Below are 22,165 nucleotides of genomic sequence, written 5' to 3' on the forward strand. Positions count from 1 at the left end.
CCACTGGACTTTGGGAGACACTTGGACACAGCTCCTGTGTTCCAGGGACCACACTCGTCAGGATGAGAGGGAACCCACAGGACAGGTGATGCAGAAGTTTGGTGCCTGCGTTGGCAGGGGGAAGATTTCCTCGACCCACTGGAGATTTCTTCTTGGCTTCCAGTGCAGGGTGACGGCAGACAGCCCTCAGAACATGCACCACCAGGAAACAGTGGAGAAAGCCGGCAGGATGAGGTGCTACAATGTTGCTGGTAGTCGTCTTGCTACTTTGTTGCGGTTTTGCAGGCGTCCTGGAGCAGTCAGCGGTCGATCCTTGGCAGAAGTCGAAGAGGGAAGTGCAGAGGAACTCTGGTGAGCTCTTGCATTCGTTATCTCAGGAATAGCTCAGAGGAGAGACCCTAAATAGCCCAAAAAGGAGGATTGGCTACTGAGAAAGGTAAGCACCTATCAGAGGGGGTCTCCGAGGTCACCTGCTGACACTGGCCACTCAGAGCTGTCCATTGTGCCCCAACACCTCTGTATCCAAGATGGCAGAGGTCTGGAACAAACTGGAGGAGCTCTGGGCACCTCCCCTGGGAGGTGCTGGTCAGGGGAGTGGTCACTCCCCTTTCCTTTGTCCAGTTTCACGCCAGAGCAGGGCTAGGGGATCCCTGAACCGGTGTAGACTGGTGTAAGGAAATGCCTCCTTGGCATGGTTACCCCCTGACTTTTTGCCTTTGCTGATGCTAAGTTTTGATTTGAAAGTGTGCGGAGGCCTGCTAATCAGGCCCCAGCACCAGTGTTCTTTCCCTAACCTGTACTTTTGTTTCCACAATTGGCACACCCTGGCACCCAGGTAAGTCCCTTGTAACTGGTCCCCCTGGTACGAAGGGCCCTGATGCCAGGGAAGGTCTCTAAGGGCTGCAGCATATCTTATGCCACCCTGTGGACCCCTCACTCAACACAGACACACTGCTTGCCAGCTTGTGTGTGCTAGTGGGGATAAAAAGACTAAGTTGACATGGCACTCACCTCAGGGTGCCATGCCAACCTCGCACTGCCTACAGGTATAGATAAGTCACCCCTCTAGCAGGCCTTACAGCCCTAAGGCAGGGTGCACTATACCATAGGTGAGGGCATAAGTGCATGAGCACTATGCCCCTACAGTGTCTAAGCAAAATCTTAGACATTGTAAGTGCAGGGTAGCCATAAGAGTATATGGTCTGGGAGTCTGTCATGCACGAACTCCACAGCACCATAATGGCTACACTGAAAACTGTGAAGTTTGGTATCAAACTTCTCAGCACAATAAAAGCACACTGATGCCAGTGTACATTTTATTGTAACATACACCCCAGAGGGCAAGGTGCCCCCTGAAATCTTAACCGACTACCAGTGTAGGCTGACTGGTTTTAACAGCCTGCCACACACATGTTGCTGGCCACATGGGGAGAGTGCCTTTGTCACTCTGTGGCTAGTAACAAAGCCTGTACTGGGTGGAGATGCTTCTCACCTCCCCCGTGCAGGCTCACCCCCTTTGTTACAGCACCCCAGGGCATTCCAGCTAGTGGAGTTGCCCGCCCCCTCCGGCCACGGCCCCACTTTTGGCGGCAAGGCCGGAGGAGATAATGAGAAAAACAAGGAGGAGTCACTGGCCAGTCAGGACAGCCCCTAAGGCATCCTGAACTGAGGTGACTCTGACTTTTAGAAATCCTCCATGTTGCAGATGGAGGATTCCCCCAATAGGGATAGGAATGTGCCCCCCTCCCCTCAGGGAGGAGGCACAAAGAGGGTGTAGCCACCCTCAGGGCTAGTAGCCATTGGCTACTAACCCCCCAGACCTAAACACACCCCTAAATTCTGTATTTAGGGGCTCCCCAGAACCTAGGAACTCAGATTCCTGCAACCTAAGAAGAAGAGGACTGCTGAGCTGAAAAACCCTGCAGAGAAGACGGAGACACCAACTGCTTTGGCCCCAGCTCTACCGGCCTGTCTCCCCACTTCTAAAGACACTGCTCCAGCGACGCTTTCCACAGGGACCAGCGACCTCTGAAGCCTCAGAGGACTGCCCTGCATCTAGAAGGACCAAGAACTCCAGAGGACAGCGGCTCTGTTCACCAAAGACTGCAACTTTGCAACAAAGGAGCAACTTTGAAACAACACACGTTTCCCTCCAAAAGCGTGAGACTTGGCACTCTGCACCCGACGCCCCCGGCTCGACTTGTGGAGAACAATCACTTCAGGGAGGACTCCCCGGCGACTGCGAGACCGTGAGTAGCCAGAGTTGACCCCCCCCCCCCCCTGAGCCCCCACAGCGACGCCTGCAGAGGGAATCCCGAGGCTCCCCCTGACCGCGACTGCCTGCTTCAAAGACCAGACACCTGGTAAAGGCACTGCATCCGCAGCCCCCAGGACCTGAAGGATCCGACCTCCAGTGCAGGAGTGACCCCCAGGTGGCCCTCTCCCTTGCCCAGGTGGTGGCTACCCCGAGGAGCCCCCCCCTGCCTGCATCGCTGAAGAGACCCCTTGGTCTCCCATTGCTTTCTATTGAAAACCCGACGCTTGTTTGCACACTGCACCCGGCTGCCCCCGTGCCGCTGAGGGTGTACTTTCTGTGTGGACTTGTGTCCCCCCCCCGGTGCCCTACAAAACCCCCCTGGTCTGCCCTCCGAAGACGCGGGTACTTACCTGCTGGCAGACTGGAACCGGGGCCCCCCTTCTCCATTGAAGCCTACGCGTTTTGGGCACCATTTTGACCTCTGCACCTGATCCGCCCTGAGCTGCTGGTGTGGTAACTTTGGGGTTGCTCTGAACCCCCAACGGTGGGCTACCTTGGACCTAAACTTGAACCCCGAAGGTGGTTTACTTACCTGCAAAACCTAACAAACACTTACCTCCCCCAGGAACTGTTGAAAATTGCACTGTCTAGTTTTAAAATAGCTATATGTGATTTATGTGAAAACTGTATATGCTATTTTGCTAATTCAAAGTTCCTAAAGTACCTACCTGAAATACCTTTCATTTGAAGTATTACTTGTATATCTCGAACCTGTGGTTCTTAAAATAAACTAAGAAAATATATTTTTCTATACAAAAACCTATTGGCTTGGAATTGTCTCTGAGTGTGTGTTCCTCATTTATTGCCTGTGTGTGTACAACAAATGCTTAACACTACTCCTTTGATAAGCCTACTGCTCGACCACACTACCACAAAATAGAGCATTAGAATTATCTCTTTTTGCCACTATCTTACCTCTAAGGTGAACCCTTGGACTCTGTGCATACTATTCCTTACTTTGAAATAGTGCATAGAGAGCCAACTTCCTACAACTGGCTTATGCAGAGATGGGCACCATCTGTGGCCATCAAAGCATTTCCAGAGGCTGGGGGAAGCTACTCCTCCCCAGCCCTTCACACCTATTTCCAAAGGGAAAGGGTGTAACACCCTCTCTCAGAAGAAATCCTTTGTTCTGCCTTCCTGTGACCAGGCTGCCTAGGCCTCAAGGGGGCAGAAACCTGTCTGAGGGGTTGGCAGCAGCAGTAGCTGCAGTGGAGACCCCGGAAAGGCAGTTTGGCAGTACCCGGGCTTTGTGCTAGAGACCCAGGGATGCATGGAATTGTCCCCCCAATACCATTCTGGTATTGGGGGGACAATTCCATGATCCTAGACATGTTACATGGCCATGTTCAGAGTTAACATTGTGACGCTACATATAGGTAGTGACCTATATGTAGTGCACATGTGTAATGGTGGCCCTGCACTCACAAAGTTCGGGGAATTTGCCCTGAACAATGTGGGGGTACCTTGGCTAGTGCCAGGGTGTCCACACACTAAGTAACTTGGCACCTAACCTTCACCAAGTGAGGGTTAGACATATAGGTGACTTATAAGTTACTTATGTGCAGTGAAAAATGGCTGTGAAATAACGTGGACGTTATTTCACTCAGGCTGCAGTGGCAGTCCTGTGTGAGAATTGTCTGAGCTCCCTATGGGTTGCAAAAGGAATGCTGCAGCCCCTAGGGATCTCCTGGAACCCCCAATACCCTGGGTACCTAGGTTCCATATACAAGGGAATTATAAGGGTGTTCCAGTGTGCCAATGAGAATTGGTCAAATTAGTCACTAGCCTGCAGTGACAATGTGTATCACTGCGGCTCTGCTAACCAGAACCTCCGTGTTTATGCTCTCTCTGCTTTTAAGTTAGGCACCACACAGGGAACACATATAGGCCACAAACTTATGAGCACTGGGTTCCTGGCTAGCAGGATCCCAGTGACACATATCAAATATACTGACAACATAGGGTTTCCACTGTGAGCACTGGCTAGCAGGATCCCAGTGAGACAGTAAAAACACCCTGACATACACTCACAAACAGGCCAAAAGTGGGGGTAACAAGGCTAGAAAGAGGCTACCTTCCTACAGAACACACAAAACAAGTCCATGGAGTATTTCTGGATGTAACCGTGAGTAATGGCATCTGTTGAAGGGAGTGGTGCTTGTTTAGCAAAGGTCTTCAGCGCTCTTATCTAGTGAGATGTGCTCAAGTGTGGCGAGCGAGAGGTCCTAAGCAATGTAATAAGCTGAAGTCATAGCTAAGTGCAGCATTATCACGTCCAAGTAATCATGACAATGTATAACTCAAGAGTTAAGAGAATGCTTAAAGTGGATCTTTTGTAAGGCCACAGTCATTAAAATTAAGTGAAAAGCAAATTAAAGAGCATTTGAAGAATAGCGTGCAGCGCCTTGGATTCTAAAGGAAAAGGAAGCAGTGTGAACCTGCCGTAACGCCCGTAAACACTATTAACTAATAGCATGGCGGTTTCGGTGAGGCGCGCTGTACTGTCGGCGCAAGGCAATCAGCTCTGAAGGCTGTGTGTGAGGACATGAGCATATGCGTGCAGTCCACATGCAACACCATTTCAAAGAAGCACTGTGAATGAAAGTGGCAATCCGGTCACACAGTGTATGCGCGTTGTGATTTCAATCGGAGGCACTACCGAGCCTCTGTGGCAGCTATAAAATAATTAAGAAACCATTGTACAGCATCCATTTTAGGACATCCTGACTCCTCATCCCTACTTCTCCATCATCCCTACTTTTCATCCCTCATTCTCATCCATATTCCATCATTCCTACATCTCATACCTCAACCATCATCTATACTACTCATCCATCATCCCTACTCCTCATTCCTCAACCCTCAGTCATACCAACACATTTTCAGTTTTGTGCAACACACCTTTACACTGATTGCCTGGCAACCACCTATTAGAGTTAAGAGAGAGAGCTGCATTATCTTTCACTGAAAAGCAGCCTTCTCATTGCATGTGATGGGTGAAGACGGAGGAGAGGAAATGCAACTGTGTGTTTGTTCCCAGTGAATTCAAGGCTGTACAATGTTTCATTTTATGTAACTAAGTGCTTTTCTATTTACACAAACCTCTGCAGAAAGCTTGCTGGTTTGGGAAATACAAGGAGCTCACAGCTTGGGCCATAAATCAGCTCTTGGAGAAAGGGTTATACAGTTCATCTACAGTTCAATAAAAACCTTTCTGGTCTCAGAAAAGAAAGAAAAAACATCTCTCAGAGATAAAAGCAGCCTCAGATTTAAACATTTTATTTGTTACAAATAAAAATGAAACCAGAAAATATTTAGATGAATTGGATTGCACTGTCACCAGAGTTCATTTTATACATTTTCTTTCTACATCTGAAACTGAAACCAGAAGGTTTTTCGGTTGAACTGTAGATGAACTGTATAACCCTTTCTCCAAGAGCTGCTTTATGGCCCAAACTGTGGGCTCCTTGTATTTCTGAAACTAGCAGAGCTTTCTACAGAGGCCTGTGTAAACAGAAAAACAGTTAAATCAAATTAAATGTTGTACAGCCTTGAAATCACTGGAAACAAACACATACTTGCATGTCCTCTCTTCCCTCTTCATCCAGCACATGCAATGAGAAGGCTACTTTTCAGTTAAATAGAATGCAGGCCTCTTTCATAACTCTGATTGGCTGTTGCCAACCAATCAATGTGAAGGTGTGTTTCACAAAACTGAAAATGTATTGGTATGACTTAGGGATGAGGAATGAAGAGTAGGGATGAGGAGTAGGGATGATGGCTGAGGAGCAGGGATTATGGCTGAGGCATGAGAAGTAGGGATGATGGAAGAGAAGTAGGATGGTGGAAGAGAAGTAGGGATGATGGAAGAGAAGTAGGGATGATGGAAGAGAAGTAGGGATGAGACATGATGGATGAGAAGTAAGTATGATGGATTAGAAGTAGGGATGGTGGATGAGAAGTAGGGATGATGGATGATGGGTGAGAAGTAGGGATGATGGATGAGAAGTAGATATGATGTATTGTGGATGAGAAGTAGGGAAGAGAAGTAGGGATGAGGAATTCCTAAAATGGATGCTGTACCGTTGGGCATTTAATAGTAAGGGAATTAATTAGAGACCTGAGTTTTTCAGGCATGTTGCTCTGGTAGAGTCCAGGTTATCGTTGTGTCTCATCCAGATTCAAACAGAGAAAAGGGACTAAAATACCCTCAATGCCAAGGCAGAGGCACCATTTTAAATTCAGAATAAAAATAATTACATTCCATATATACTGCAACCATTCCAAATAGCAGGAAACGGACAAACATCACAATAACAGGAATAATTTGTCTTATATTTTTCCTTATACATAATTTGTGTGGTGAAGTTTGGACATGAGGCAAGTACACTGAACAAATTCCAAATTCTAGGAAATATGGCTCAGTAAACATTCTCACTGTGTCCACAAACATTTTGGCCATGTGGAATAGAACGAGCATTGAAATGGAACAAATGGAATGAATATTTTCTGAATTACATTTGTACTGTCGATGTCAATGGAAAAATGTCAGCAAAACATAAGAACTAATGTTATTGTACTCTTTATGTCCTCAAGGGCTGAAAGCTCACACTCAGATGCAAAATTCTGTGGTGGCGATGTAAATATGTTCCTGTTAGCTATCGAAGATTTAAACAAACACTTTGCTCCTAAAGTATCCATTGGAGTAACACACTACACATTTTTTCTGAGAAAACAAATCAAAACATGAGTCCATTGATGATTATTTTAGAAATGTAAAAGTTGGCAAACGATTGTGCATTTGGGGTCTTACTGGAGAATGTAGTTAGAGACTAAGGCCTCATTACAAGCATGGTGGTCTTTACACCACCACACTCGTGTGGTGGCAGTTAGGGCCGCTGCTATTGCGGCAGTCCGACCACCACATTAAAACCCTAGCGGTCAGGCCGCAGATCCAAGATCCTGGCAGCGGTGGCAATCGTAATCCACCAGGACAGTGCTGCCTTGCAGACAGTGGACATTGTGAGGATACTGGTGCACCTTGTGGGCTACAGCCTTGCCACCGGCTCGATTCAGAGTCAGAATCACGCTGTAGCCCGTTTCCCACTAGGCCGACAGACAGAAACCTACGTTTCCACCTGCCAGCCTAGCAGGAAACTCCAAATAGGTCCAGCGGGGTGGTTGCCATGAAGGCGTCGACCACCCTGTCGGGAGTTTGGTGGATGAGCTTTCCCATCTATCAAACTCATGAGGGTCATAGGTTGGTGTGGTCGTGCAGCAGTTAAGGATAACAACTGTGGAAGATGCTAGTACGGTCTGCTCTTTATTCATGCAAAATAAATGTAAAAACATTTACATACTATAAGAAGAGTCAACACTCCTTAACGGACTTCTCAAAGGAGCAATTACACTCCACTTGACAAGGCACAGTCCCTGACTGTCTAATAAGAGGTCAGAAATCCCAGCTACAGTAAAATCCAAGAGCAGATCCACAGGATCTAAATAATTCCCTGCAATTCTCTAACTTCTCCATTCTGGCAGATGTTGTGTACAGATGAATGAAGGGTCAAACAAGTCTTTTCAGTAGACCTTCGAGTTAAGCTACATTCAAGTTTCAGTCAAGGAATCGGATGTAGCACAGAGGGCACAGAATAAAAAATAAACGCACCTTCATACAAGGGAAAGGATGCTTCTATCTCCTTAAGCAGTCCACGCTCATGAAAATACTCAAGGAAAACAAACATTGGCAAAGCTGTACAGCAACAGCAAAGCTGTACTGCATCAGCATGCAGGACGGCGAAACCAAAAGGCATGATGATGCTGCTGCATCATTTTGTAGGCGTGTGCACGCACACATACACCATTTTCTATTTATTTAATTTATCAACCAGAGATGGATCAGTAAATAAAAATAGCTAAATAAATAAATAAATAGAAGTAGCGCAAAAGTGTCTTGTGTTTTTAATGCAGAGGGCCAAACCTGTGACTGAAAAATATATTGAAAAAAATGTTTTTAAACGACAGTGAGGGGCAATGGCACTAAGGCTACAGGAAAGGAATGTGGAGTTTGCAGAGTGGAGTAGAAAAACAGCACATGAAGTAGAACTATATGGAGGTGGGCAGCGAAGCAAATGAAAAAGAAAGCAACAGAGCTCGGAGGTTTAGGGGGGTATAAGCACACGAGAGAGAGAACTTGCAACACAAAAACACAGCAATATGGAGCATGGTTGGCGGACACTTTGAGGGGCCAAAAGCACACTACGGAGAGAGCTGGAAAACATGCACTAAGGCATGGGTACTCAGAAACATTTTCCCTGGGGCCAAACGGTTTTGTCTGCGATGTGACCGAGGGCCGTATTGATAATGGAAGGGTGGCAGTTGAAGGTTGGGGGATTAAAACCAGGAAACGGGGGGGCGGTGCGTGTAAGGTGGGTGTAGGTAGGGGAGGCAAAGCATATACATCCATTGGCTGGATTGCTTAATGAGAAACCAAAATACCTGGGATTAATCACAGCTTCCCTAAATTGTGTGATCCTAGGCAATTGTTTAATTTCACTTTCCCTCCTTATTCTTCATTATCATATATAAAAGGACATTGAAATACTTGAAATACAAGACTTCTGTGTGTGCATTGTACAAAAACTTCTCCTGTGTTTGATTTAATAAACTAATGTTTTTCATGTATTATAGGATCCCAGCCCAAAATGTGCACTTAACTGACTAGCATTATTTTCAGGGTGTTGGGGGGCGAGAGAATGAATGTAAATTCATGTTTGAAAACTATTGCTTAAAAAAAAAAAAAAAAAAAAAACACTTCTCAGTGCACTGGTATAAAGTGATGTATTAGGGAGAAACAGTTCTTCATGTTTAATGAACTACACTCTTTGAAGTTTGAAAAGACCTTATCATATTTTTACACTTTTGCTGCAAGATGTCTTTAAAAATAAAGGTGTTTCTTAAAGTTAAGCTGTGCAGGGTAACCTGGTTACTACCTTTCATGAACTTCAATTAAGCTTTAAATACAGGATTGCCTATTTATTTAACTAGTCGAGAAAGCAGCAGCCCAGTGCTGCTTTTGACCTGGGGGCCACATGTAAAAGGTCAGGAGGGCCACATGCAGCCCCCGGGCCGTACTTTGAGTATCACTGCACTAAGGGAATGTTTAAGTAAAAAAAAAAAAATACACTGGCAAATCCAACAGGTCTCATTTACCTGAGGTATTGGCTTTGTCGAAGTTATTTTAGCTATGTTGTGCGGCGGCTTTGTCACATGGCTGAAATACTTTTTTTTTATTTTTTTATTTTTTTTAAGTACTTTGACGCAGCCAGAGCTGGCTACATCACAGCTATTTTTAGGTTGAGCATAAGTGCATAAGTGCTCGACTTCAAGTATACATCTGTGGCTTAAAGCCATCCCTACTGCTTCCCATTTGTTAGTTTTGGTGTCTTTAAAAAATCCTTCATTGCTAGTGGTCAGTCTTGCTTCTTTGTCCTTCCTTTTCTCGTCGGTCAATCCCAGGGAGCAGTGACCAGCTACTGTATCAATACGCTTTGGTTGTTTCATCGGTTCAGAAGGGGACTATTTTTTTTTTTTTGCATCAATGTTCGCCTATGTTTAGCTTTGGTGCTGTGGCTGCTTGATTCTTTGCATACTGAAGGGTTGCATGGGAAGGCTGTCCTCACAAAGATGCTTCCCTTGCCTTTGGAATGCCAGTGTGATTCAAAATGGAGCTTTTAATCATGGGACACATTTGATTTTATCAGCTCCTCGGACCCTGGAGCCTACGATCATGCGCTTCTTGTTCTTCTGTGTCTCTCCTCTGAGCTTGTGCTCATGGTGGCTATGGCGCTTTGAATCGTCTCGCACTGCCTGCTGTCCCCTTTAATTTGAAAGGTAAAAAAAAAACAGGAGAGTACCAGCCCTTCCCTGCAGCAAAGAGGAACTCTCGGCTAGTGAGCACCTGCATGTCTCGGCAATGGTGCAGAACTTTTAACGGGAGAGTACCAGCAATTCCCTGCAGCAGATAGGTACTCTCGAATAATGAGTACCTGCATGTCTCAGCAACCGTGCAGTACTTCTAACAGGAGAGTAACTGTCCTTCTTTTCAGGAAATAGGTACTCTTGGATACTGAGAACGTGCATGTTTGCAATCGATGCAATACTTTTCATAGGAGAGTATCAGCACTTCCCTGAAACAAATGGGTACTCTCGGATAGTTAGTACCAGCCCGTCTAAAATTCTTTTTCAAGCTCTGAATATATTACATTCATAACCCTCTAACCACACACCTCCAATGGGGCACCCATAGACTGAGGAAATCAGAGTGCTTCGCAGCCTTGTCTGGAGCATGAAGCGCTTTGCAAATGCTGCAATATAATAAAGCGTTCACGCGATGTGGACAACCGTTAGTGTCTAATCTGACAAAAGGGTGCGCCCTGCAGATATTTCTGGGCTGTGTGTGAAATCCTTGGGTTATACCAAACGGTTTGGGGATTTCTGTTTTTAGGGTCGAGCCTGCGTTGCATGTGCTCGTGCATGCGTTTCGCAGCGAGACTCTTTTGTATTTAGAAAAGGGCTCGGAGCCCTGTCAACTTCACGTCAGTGTTTTTTATTGGTTGGTGGGCTTCCCTAATAAAATCTGCTTGCTTTCATTAGTCGAAGTCACGCATATGTCATGCCTTTTCCGGTGGCTAGCCCTCCTCCAGCGCAGCAACCAAGTACAGAAAACATGTGAGGCTCGCTGTTTCTATCGGGCTCGTGGACTTTTTTTTCTCTAATTTACGAGCCCGATCTCGCTTGGCAGAAGTCGAGCGCTTTACATACTTGATTTCACTTTTTCGGGTTATTTACATAAATGCACTTTTGCCCGATAGGTGAAAAGTCGGGTTAGGAGTTTACATCGCGATCAGCTCCAACATGAGCAAACGCGAGACCCGATGCATTGTAAATGCTTGTTCTTCTTTCCTTTCCCTCGCTGCTTCTCTCTCTTCCCCCCGCTCTCCGGGTGTCCTTCCTGTCTCCACCCACTCTCCTCTACCTGGTGACAGATTAGCCCCAGGCCCTCCATGCTTCTTGTCCTTCTGTGCCTCTCCTTCATGCTCATGGCGGCTATGGCGCTTTGGGTCGGCTCGCACTGCCTGCTGTCCCCTTTCGTTTGAAAGGTCAATAAAATGTGTGCGCTTTATGTTGTATTTCGTATAAGTCAGTAATAGTGGGCAATCCGTTTGCACTTTCTTATAGCCAAGTGCGAATCTTTAGTGTGCAGCAAGACCCGTTTAATCCACCCTTCTCACGTGAGCAACAGAAATGGGCTAAAACGGATTTACTCTCCACTTTGGTGAACTTTGTTTACAAGGTCCCCTGCTCCTAAATTAATCGGAATACCCCATAATTCAGGGATTTAGGTGACCTTGTTCTAATCGGTTTTTGTCCTTTCTATACCCCTAATTTCCGTCGAAAAGGTGATGACTTTAGTGCGTCTTAGCAACGGAATAAAAGGTGCACACCTTTAATGCCGGCAGCATCCATCTACTTCTTCCTCCTTACTGATAATGAGATATATAGTACTGTTGTGTACCCCCTTAAATAGCAGAATATTCACGACTGTACTCCGCTGGCTGAGGTCTCCTGTCTTGCTGGCCCACTCGGGTGTTAGACAGGACAGCCCTCCCTCCGGTTCCTTATCATTTAACTTCGGTCTGTATGACAACTTTAAATACCAACATTTCCTTGCCATCGTATTCAATCCAGCGACAAATACGTTTCAAAGACTTTATTACAAAGATCTTGATGATATTAGATTGCCTGAAGTGTACGTTTTTTCTTATTTGCAATATATATATTTTTTTGAATGTTGCATTTGAATAAACATTAATTTGCAGGCAGGGTTGACCAATTTATGTGGCAAGAAAAGTCCAGTTATAAATTTACATCGCCAATAGCTCTAACTCAAGCAAAAGCGGGACCCATTGCATTGCAAATGCTTGTTTTTATTGCGGGAGGCAATAGATGGGGTGGAGGAAAAGTAATATGATGGGGCCAGCTGCGTCCACAACGTAGTACTTTTTTGTTGTTAAGGCGGGCGGGGAGACTGAACAACGTAGGGAGAGGTCAGAGCAACACAAACAGAAGGAAAGAGGGTGAGTAGGGGTGGGGTACGGCAATGCAGACAACAGAGCAGGGTCGGATTGGGATCACAATTAGGCCCGGGCACTCCAAAAAAAGTGGCCCACATTCCTGAATTGTTATATTTTTTGTAGTTTTATATAGTGTGACCTTGGCCCAAAGACACTGGAGCAATTTAAGCGAGCACCAGTTATAATGCACAAGATCAAATTCGTTTTTATTTTAGGTAGCGAGATTAAGTGATTTGCCCAGCATCACAGGATGTTGAGCTGATGCCAGAACTCAAACTTGGTTTCCCCATTTCAACGTTGGTTAACTGCAATAATTGACATCGAGCAAGCAAAGGAGAACAACAGAGACTAATTTATCCCCGTTCCATGGAAGGGAGGGAGATACCAACAACCTGAGAAGCTCCCTGGCTGGCCCTCATTGGGCCCCCCGAACCTCCCTAGCTTCCAAATCCTCCTACCCCTGTCCTCTGCAACGCGAGTGCTAACGAATTTCCAACAGAACCTCCTTGAGGCTGCTGTCACCCTTGGGGGGAAGCCAGAGGGTAGGCACAACCCATGCTGTGGCAGAAGGAGCAGTCCAATGTCACTCTGCCTCTGACAATTAGCCGACCTGACCTGAGTCAGGCTCTGTATATGCATGCAAAGGCTATAACAACAACAACCTTTCATAATGTGCACTTTCAGGGCGATGTGGACGGCTTAGTCCACCCCCAAAATAAAAAAAAAGGCCCCCACACTGGCCTTGTCCACAGGCCCATCGGCTCAAGGCTGATTGCCCACCTTGCCAATCCAAGCCTGCAACAGAGGGAAGGACCGAGGGAGGCTGGCTGGGGGCAAGCTAAAAAGGACAATGAACTGAGAGGGGAGGTTGAAGGCAAGCTAACACGTAGAATGAACTGAGGGAGGGTGAGGGCAAGCCACCACGGCCAATGAACTGAGAGAGGGAATGAGGGTGAAGGCAAGCCACCACGAACAACGAACTGAGTGAGGAAGGGAGAGGGCAGGCCACCACGGACAATGAAGAGGAGGGGGTGCAAGTCAACAAAAAAAGGGAGGGAGAAAGGATGGGGGGGGCAAGCCACCGCTAACAACAAAATGGAGAGAGAGAGAGAGTGAGAGTGTGGGCAAGCCGGCACACACAACAAATAGAAGGAGGGAGGGTAAAGAATTCTGCAGCACACATAAAAGTGCCAAATCGCCATTTATTGTTTATGTTCAGGGAGGGTCACCTTTAACACAAACACCCTTTAACTATGGTGCAACAATGCCTGTGTTGGCGCTATGTTTAGCGCCAGCGAGGGGGAAACACAGGGTTGTGCAATATTTTAGTAAATAAGACTCATCGCTGCATTTCTAAAGTGACGCAACACTGCAAATTTTGGCGCAGAACTGCGCAGCGTCACTTTGTAGTAATTGGTGCCCAAAAAGTCTCAAAGAGACAGCACAAGCATTGCCTACGCAAGACCTTTAAAGTAGTTTGCTGAAAGTGAGCAGTGAAAGGATAAAAGTCAGCCAAACCAAGGGATGGTAAAGCTGTTATGGGACAAAATGTACAAGGAAAGACATTCAATCAGAAACAAGCAAATGAGAGGGACAAAGTAAGCCAATGGTTACCGATTGGCAGGCTGTAAACCCACTGTAATTTCTTGGTAAATGCATGATAGGTCTTTTCCAACCAGACAGGACAAGCGAAACAGCAGCTGTACTCAGGTGGGTCGGATAATAGCATCACAACCAATGTCATTACACAAATCTTGCAGCCCAACCCATTCACGGTCCAGCAAGGCGATCCTCTAGGCTCTAATCCCTCACCTGATCTTTTCAGTCTTTACAAAGATCTTTTACCTCCAATCTCAAGCACTCCAAAACCTCATAAGACCTTTAAGCGGACAGCACTCAAAGCTATTTAAAAATGTCCTCCCTTAATGATTCTGCTTACAAAGCCCATATTTCGGCTCACTGATGAGTCAGGAATGACGCGTCATCATACAATGGAAACCGCTTCAGAATGAGTTTCCTCTGAACTACCCATCAAGCTGCTCCATCCCTTTTCGAGACAGGCTCAACGCAATCCACTGTACGACTAGACCTCCACTGCAGAAAGCACAAACCTCTTAGCTTCAGCATGAACAATAATTTAATCCTGCCAACTCATGTCAGTCAACTCAGGGTCCCATGAGGTTTTACAGATTCCATCCCAAGAAATTAATTCACACAAGAGAGTCAATCATGAGCAGTACTGACGCTGGACAGCGGGACCTCCCTACTCCCAAGCTACACCTAGCCCTTCTCAAAGTTTCCCAATGTTGTGGTGCAAGGCTAACAACTGTTTCAAGAAAATATGATTGTATTTCCCCAATTTTGATGGACGTGCACTGGTTCAATGGACTCAGATGCAGCAAAGCAAGGCAACAGTTTCAATCACAATTGATAAATAACAGCCCAAGACTGGAAAGTGCAGCTCTGCTGAAATTGAACAAAATGGTAATCCAATCGTAATGGAAGTAATTACAGTATATGCAGACTCCAAAACGATGCACTGAAATACCCTTTAACCAGCCCACATCACTTTTAGTTACCAGGCAACTGATGGGATTAGGCCGGTGGCTGACCTCACAAGATGACACTAATAATAACAAATATGGAGGCTTTTCCAATTATGAATGAACCTTAAGTGGGCCACACTATTCCCTTTTGTTAGCACCCCACCCCTGTTTTTAGGTTGCGTATGCAAACCCTCTCACGTGTTGTAATCTATCTGTGGACTTTTAACCACGGCCATCACTATCACTCGTTCATGTGCTTGCCTTTCAAAAATCATTTGTAATCATTGGTAAATGCTTTATGTTAGTCCCTCTTTGGGGCAGTTATGTTACCGCCTTGGCCATCGACCCTGTTACGTGGATAATTGCATGCTTGCCGATATGTTTGACTGCGAGCGAACTTCTTTCCTTTTGCATCTCTCCTTCGAGCTCATGGTGGCAGTGGCCCTTTGAATTGGCTTTCTTATGTCAACTGTTTTACTTTCCATTTTTAATTTATGAAGCAAGAAAAGTCCAGTTAGGGATTTTACTATGCTAATAGCTCTAACTCAAGCAAACACGAGACCCATTGCATTGCAAATGCTTGTTTTCCCTGGAACCGGGTCTGCCCTGAACTCTGTATGTAAGCAGTGTAAGCAGAGCCAGTGAGGGTAGAGGGGTGTTTAAAAATATGGCCATAAGGTGTAAATTAAATGTTAGTTAAAATAATAATCAGTCAGAGGTGCACTATTTTACGTTGTGCAACCTCTGTTTAATGCGAGCACTGTGGATATGTGTGTGTGTGCAACCAGAGAGCCACATAATTGAACTCTGATTTGTGCTGTCGGGAATAGTGACTAGTGACATGTTTTTAGTGTTATGGGGTCTGGCCTGTGACAGAAAGCACTGTGAATATGTACATCATTATATTAAACTTGCATTACACATAGTATAAGATAGGCTGCCACAGGTGCGCAAAAAGATTTAGGTTTAAGATTAAAAAAAGTGATTCAGGAATATAGATCTGAGTAATACGCAGCCTGTACCCAGGGCAAATATTTTTTGTAACTGTCCTTTAAAAGCATGCACTCCACAGCTCGGATGGCCACCATCTAACCCTCTCATAGAGAATGTGTTGTCATCAGGACGTTTCTTGTGACTCCTTTAATTAACGACAATAAGTGCTTTCAAGCAGACTTTACATTTCAAGAATAACCAAATACGCACATTTAAATTTCTTTCAGGTAGCAGGCACCCTGGCACAAAGGTTGTTTCTTGTTTGCTGTCTGCCCCTCCCTCCGTCCTCTTCACTGCACAGGAGACTCCCTCCCTTCCACTCCAGCTGAGGCATCCCAAATGTCGGAATTGTATGTTCTGCCATGACCTTTTAACATAGAGTAGGGGAACCGTTTTTGTCAAATTAAAAAATTATGGGCACCTCGACCTCTATTTACAGTTCAGCCTGTTCTGGTGGTAGCGCTGGTGTACAGAAGTCTGAAGTTTCCCGGACCTGTGCAAGAGTTGCTCGTCAATTTTAGGTTTTTGTTGTGCATTCTGGGACTAGTAGTCCTGTACATCCCATTATAAAAGCAGGGGAACCAGTCCTAAGTAAAAACAAAGTAGGCTGCTTGATTATATGCATGGAACTCGGAAATGTGAGAGCTCTGTGGTCTCATATACTTGCAGTGGAGCACCCTTTAACAAACCCCAGTCACAGCTGCAAAGCTTCCCAGGTCCATGTGTGATGTACTGCTCCAGTCCAGTTTTTTGGTTGAAGTCATATTTCATAATGGGACAGACAAGACTATAAGTCCCAGAATTCCAATTAAACACCTGGACTGGAACAGCGCATGGACCTGGATGTTTGGCAGGGCTGCCCAGGTATTGTAAAGAACAGCGAGGCACTGCTGACTCTATGCAGTCCCAGTGCAGTAACACACCATCCATCAAGTGTTCCATACTTTGGCCAGTAAGTTAAACGCAAATCACGGCAGCCAGAGTTCACCTGGGTGGAGCTTCCAAAGAGGCTCTTGTGCACCAGCAGCCGTTCCCCGCTTGCAACAACCCTCAATTTGTCCTGCCCTCATACAGACACACTATAACGAGTACCTACCCAGAGAACCATGAGTTTGTCCTTAACCCCTTCTACAGCACATATAGCAGAAAGTTATTGGTCCCTGTTCACCCGTATCAGTCCCCCTCACTGTGTCCATATTAAAGCCTCAAGCCCACTACAGGTAGTGGCACAGCCAGGGTGAATCTGCCAGCCCCCTTTTTACCACCACACCACAAAAACGCATTGGGAGACGCACCCCCTCAGAAGCAGGGGGGATGCTGGGACCCGTGAACAAAAATCTTACCTGCCTCCTTAGCGAGCGTCTGCCAGTGTCCCCGCGTCCGGCCCGCACAGGGCTCCCCAACAGCTCCTGAGTGTGTTTTCCTGCCTTGTTCTGACAGCATCACTTCCGCCATCGCTCGCTTCCCCTTGCCCCGCCTCTGAGGGAATTTCCCAGTAGCCTGTGATAGGCAGCCGCAGTAGTTGCAAAACAATGCTTGTTGTGCAGTGAAGAACAATAAAGTAATTGGGAACTCTCAGTGACCATAGTGGCGGTCGTGGTGGGATAGGAAGGTCTGGCAGTACTTGTGCGTACAGGGCATTAAAGGAACAACCAATGACAGATCGGGGCAACGATTTCTGCTTACAGGAGTGTGAGTTCAGCCTCAGGTGCATGATGGGTCATGCAGTCCTCCCGCACAAGCTAACTTTCAAACGTAGTGTTCCAGGGATCCTATATCCTAACGAGATTATTTTCTTTTGTATGTACTGGGATTTATAGTCTGCTTGTACACATGAGTTGAATTAGGGCTGCAATTCCCAGAAGGCAAAGCGAAAAAACGAAACTGACTGTCTGGTGAACATGAGAACTCCGAGAATGCAGCAACTGGAAGTTTCTCTGACGGGTTCCGTCAGCCCCTCTTTCCCTCTCTCTCCTATCCTTAACGCGTGAGCCCACCCACCTGCGGAAGCATCATTCCCAAAGTGGAAACTTGACGTGCTCTCTGCGGTGAAACTCCAGGTGCCAGGATTTTCCATGTTAGGTGTGAGATATATATCAAAACTAGGCTCTACATTCGCGTTCCTTTGCCTTCTAAGAGTTGTAGCACCGTATTTTTCTAATTTCAGATTAATTGTAGTGATTTTATGTCAGATTAATTTTAGTGGGAAGCAAATTATGCAATCACATTATAACTCGCACATATATATTGAGTAACAGTGATGTGTGTCCAAGTGTGATATGTCATTAGATGAAACATTATTAAACATACTTATTATATGAACATCTAGTTTGACTCCTAAACAGCTGCGCCTGTAAACATTTGAACAGATGCAACAGCACCAGTGTAATTCCTTGGCATATCGCTGTGGTTCCCAAACTGTGGCCCGGGGGACCCCTGGGGGTCCGCAAAGCCTCCTCTAAGGGCCCGTGATCGCATAGAAAATTAACTAATATTAACAGATTAATAAAGTGTAAACAAATAAAGAGTCTAAATGTGCAATTGAAAATTAAAAAAATACTGTAAATGTCAAGGAATTTGAAATTGGAGGCTAAAAATTAAATTAGTATCCTCAGATTGATTTGTGGGTGCAGTGCAGGTGCATCAACAGATTATAGTATAGATGATGTGTGGCTTAAATTTAATTTAGAAAAGCTCCATCCTTCCCATTATTTTTTTAAAATTTATTTTATTTTATTTGTTTGCATATTAAATAAAACGTGTTAACATGTTTGATCGAATGCTTGTTTCTGTGTTTTTTTGTGTATTGTTTTTCAGTTCAAAACATCGACAATGTTTAGGCCTGGCTCCCCGGCTTCCAGAAATGATTCAGTGGGAAGTCAGCAGACTCCAATAATGGTTCAGTGGGGATCCACAGATGTCAAGAGATTCGGAACCACCAGTGATATACCGCAATGCACATGCATTCCAACAATTTTCTGATAGGTTGGCTGATGATGTTTGACCTTATTTCCGGGCTGGACCTTCCACATGACACCAACCTAATAGATTTACAGCTCTATGAGTAACATTCTTCTATTTGTGGAAAACAAATCCAAATCTTGACTTTCTTCTTTTTTCCATAATTGTATAACTATCCATGCAAAGTTCAAGTTCCATGGACCCAGATCAAGAGTACACCTTTTTCAACTTACGTCTACTACTGTGGAGTGGCCCTCAAGGGTGAAACATCTACCGAGGCCTTACAGTGCATCTTTATGCACCCCTGTACTGAGATATCCACATAGCTCTCGTAATTCCCCTCTTGTTTCCCCCACACCATGAACCGGATCCAGCTATGGAGGCTCTCATAGAGCTCCCACACTGCCACCGCTCCATTTTTAACTCCTCCGTACACTAAAGAAACCACAGGGCTCCCCTACTGTTTACAAATACTTGATCTACAACATGCACTGCTACCCAGCTAAGGTAACAGACAATTATAGATGGCCCCTCTGTTGTTCTGACAAGCACGATGGGCTGATGTTACAGGGTTTGATCTGCACCTTGCCCTGACATCCCTGCATTCAGACATTTACAGGGCTCAGATGGTGCTCTTCTATATTGACCTGCAGAAGGCACCACCATCAAGGCACGGCTTTCTTAGAAGGGTATGCAACATGCAGATGTCTTCCCCCTCTATGTTATATTCTATTCCCCTGCCACTCTTTCTTCCACTTTTTAGGGTTGAGCCTGCGAGTGCATGCACTAGCGCTTGCGTCTCGTACGCGAGTCTCTGCCGACTGTTGATTTGCATGGCACTCTTTTTTACAGCCTTGTAATTCGCCAAGACACGCCTGGCATCACTTCTGTTTCTCGGTGTGGAGCAGGGATCAAGCACTAATTGATGCAACTTAATTATTGCCCGTCCGCTACTCCGGACGTGATCGAGGTACTATGTGTTGTTTTTACCCTGAGTGCCCCTCAAACAGAAGGTGTGTGACTGACAACAACGTGCCCAGCAGGCACAAAGTGGCAAAGTTTTATTTTTTAAAGCTAACTTTATTTTAAGTGGCCAAGTCGTCTTTCTTCAGTTTCTTCACATGATTTTTTTTTGTGTTTTTGCTCGTGGGCGCTTTTGTTAAAGATGACAACTAACTTGTTCGAAAAATGCGAGGCCTATTGCATTGCAAATGCTTGTTTGGAATTATTTCTGTCTTCCTGTCACCGTTTGTTTTGCTTTGACGGTAGCTCCCCATTGTTTACTTAGCCTTTCAGTCTTGATCTTTTGTCACTCTTTCCTCCTATCACCGGCGCTTTTCCTCTCTGTGTCACCCACCTCCACAGCAGTCGCATTACACCTGTCACTAGTTCCGTGTGACTAACACGTCCCTATAGAAAAATAGGAGTGGGGGGAGCAGTGTCGTACCACTGCCTTAGACAGCGGTTAAAAGACACTCGCACGCACAGGAATGCAACACTTTGCCTGCTTGTGTGAATCACTGCTTGCTGCAGACAGGGGTGAAGCTCCAGCCGAGCTTCCCTTGCAGGCTCGAGTTTCACCGCTACAGACACCGTTTGATGTCTGTTCGCTCCACTAGACCAGACGTGGGGACAGCAGGAGCGCCAAGAGTCAGATCGGCAGAGAATGACAGCCCGTGACGTTCAGAGGCAACAGCGGGCCTGGCAGGAGAGACAAGGAGTGGCGGAAGAACTCCGAGTGCCAGCAGTAGGAATACCAGGGTATGTCAGAGGTAGGAATTGGATGCGTTTCTAACAGCAGGGCTGGCAGGGAAAGGAGGCATCAGGAGCTACACACATTGTCAGCATTGCTCTTCCTGTACAGGCACTAGTGCAGTGACAGGTGGACTCAGTGACCACAGCACGTCATCAAGGCCAGGAATGACACAAGTGGCAGTAGTACTCACCCACATACTCATCACACTGAATTAAGCACCTCATGCAGAGATTCGTACGCCGTGCCACTCATGACTGAGCTGTTCTTCGAGCCGTGGGGGTTTGCGCTCCTGCTGCAGTGATGTATCTGTCAGCAGGGAAGGGAAGCTTGCACTTCCACTGCCTTTTGTGAGACAGACGCTTGCTTTGCTGCTGGCCCGTAGCGAGTGTTCTGCAAGGCAGGGACGCTCGCGCCCGTTGTTGCCCAAAGATGACGTCTTCGGATGAGGAGGGAAGCTTGCACTGCTGCTGCCTGAGCTGCACGAATTCGCCGAGGAAGGAAGCCTGCACTCCTGCTGCCCGGCTGTAACTGTGCTGTGAAGGAGTGGGCGCAGCGCTGCTACCGGAACTGAACTTGCTCTGCGAGAGACAGCTTTGCACTGTTGCTACTTGTGTTCTGCCGTTTCTGTTAATAACAGAACATTGGACTCCTGTTTTATAACATTTGTATTTAAACTGGAAAATAAACATTTGAATACGTAATGTAGTTTGAAAAATAAAAATACTTCATATACAGTTAAGCATGAATACCAGGGGTAGACAATATAAAAAAATCAAGCCACTGTACTTAAACAGGAGATCTTACTGCCTGTCATTTATCCATTCTTGGTGTTGGGCAAGCTTGTTCTGTCGCTGCCCTTGTACTGTTTATAAATGGAGCTTGGAGTGGCATTACCTCTACAAATCGTGTCCTCGCCCCAGTCATTAAGTCACGAGGGAGCTCTCTCTAAGGACAGAAAGAAACACAGGAGGTGTCTGGCCGAAGGCCCGCAACCAGAGGGAGCTCCAGGGGCCGGAGCAGAAACCACTCCGAGGCCCCCGAGCAAAGAAGCGCGCCAGAGGGGCGCGCAAACAAAGAACAGGTGGGCGACCGGAAGCGGCTCCCCGGAAAATCGGACACCCTGCCCCCTGTTTCCGGCCCAACCATGGAGGGGGCACGAGGCGGAAACGGAAGAAGGGGGCAAGATCAAAGGCAACGACCCAATAGGGTCAATGTATTTTTTAAACAACCCCAACATGCCCCTGGGTCATAAATGAGGTTTAAAAAAGGGGCTGCCTGGCCCAGACCTTCCTGTTTGCATCCAGGGCGGCCGGGCAGCTTTCAAGACAGGCTAAGAGACCTTTTAGCCTCCAACCAACCTGGACCGGACGTAGTGATAATACACCTGGGGGGCTACGAAATGGCTCAACGTGGCAGGACAGGAGTGCTGGAAAGCATTAGGGCAAACCTCTCA

At 46.2% G+C, this 22,165-nt stretch overlaps 1 protein-coding gene across 4 annotated transcripts in view; it reads right to left on the bottom strand.

The window, feature by feature from the left end:
• TNIP1 (TNFAIP3 interacting protein 1) overlaps positions 1 to 17,655 on the bottom strand; it is a 218,684-nt gene extending 201,029 nt beyond the window's left edge. For 2 of the 4 annotated variants that reach the window (XM_069199573.1, XM_069199572.1), the window contains exon 1: positions 17,339 to 17,472. The gene's annotated coding sequence lies outside the window, so the exon portion shown is untranslated. Of the gene's footprint in view, positions 1 to 17,338 lie in introns of all 4 variants that reach the window. The other 2 variants (XM_069199568.1, XM_069199570.1) reach the window with 2 other exon arrangements.
• Positions 17,656 to 22,165: the final 4,510 nt, after the last annotated feature.

The sequence above is a fragment of the Pleurodeles waltl genome, chromosome 7 (genome assembly GCF_031143425.1).
Source record: "Pleurodeles waltl isolate 20211129_DDA chromosome 7, aPleWal1.hap1.20221129, whole genome shotgun sequence".
NCBI classification, from domain to species: domain Eukaryota; kingdom Metazoa; phylum Chordata; class Amphibia; order Caudata; family Salamandridae; genus Pleurodeles; species Pleurodeles waltl.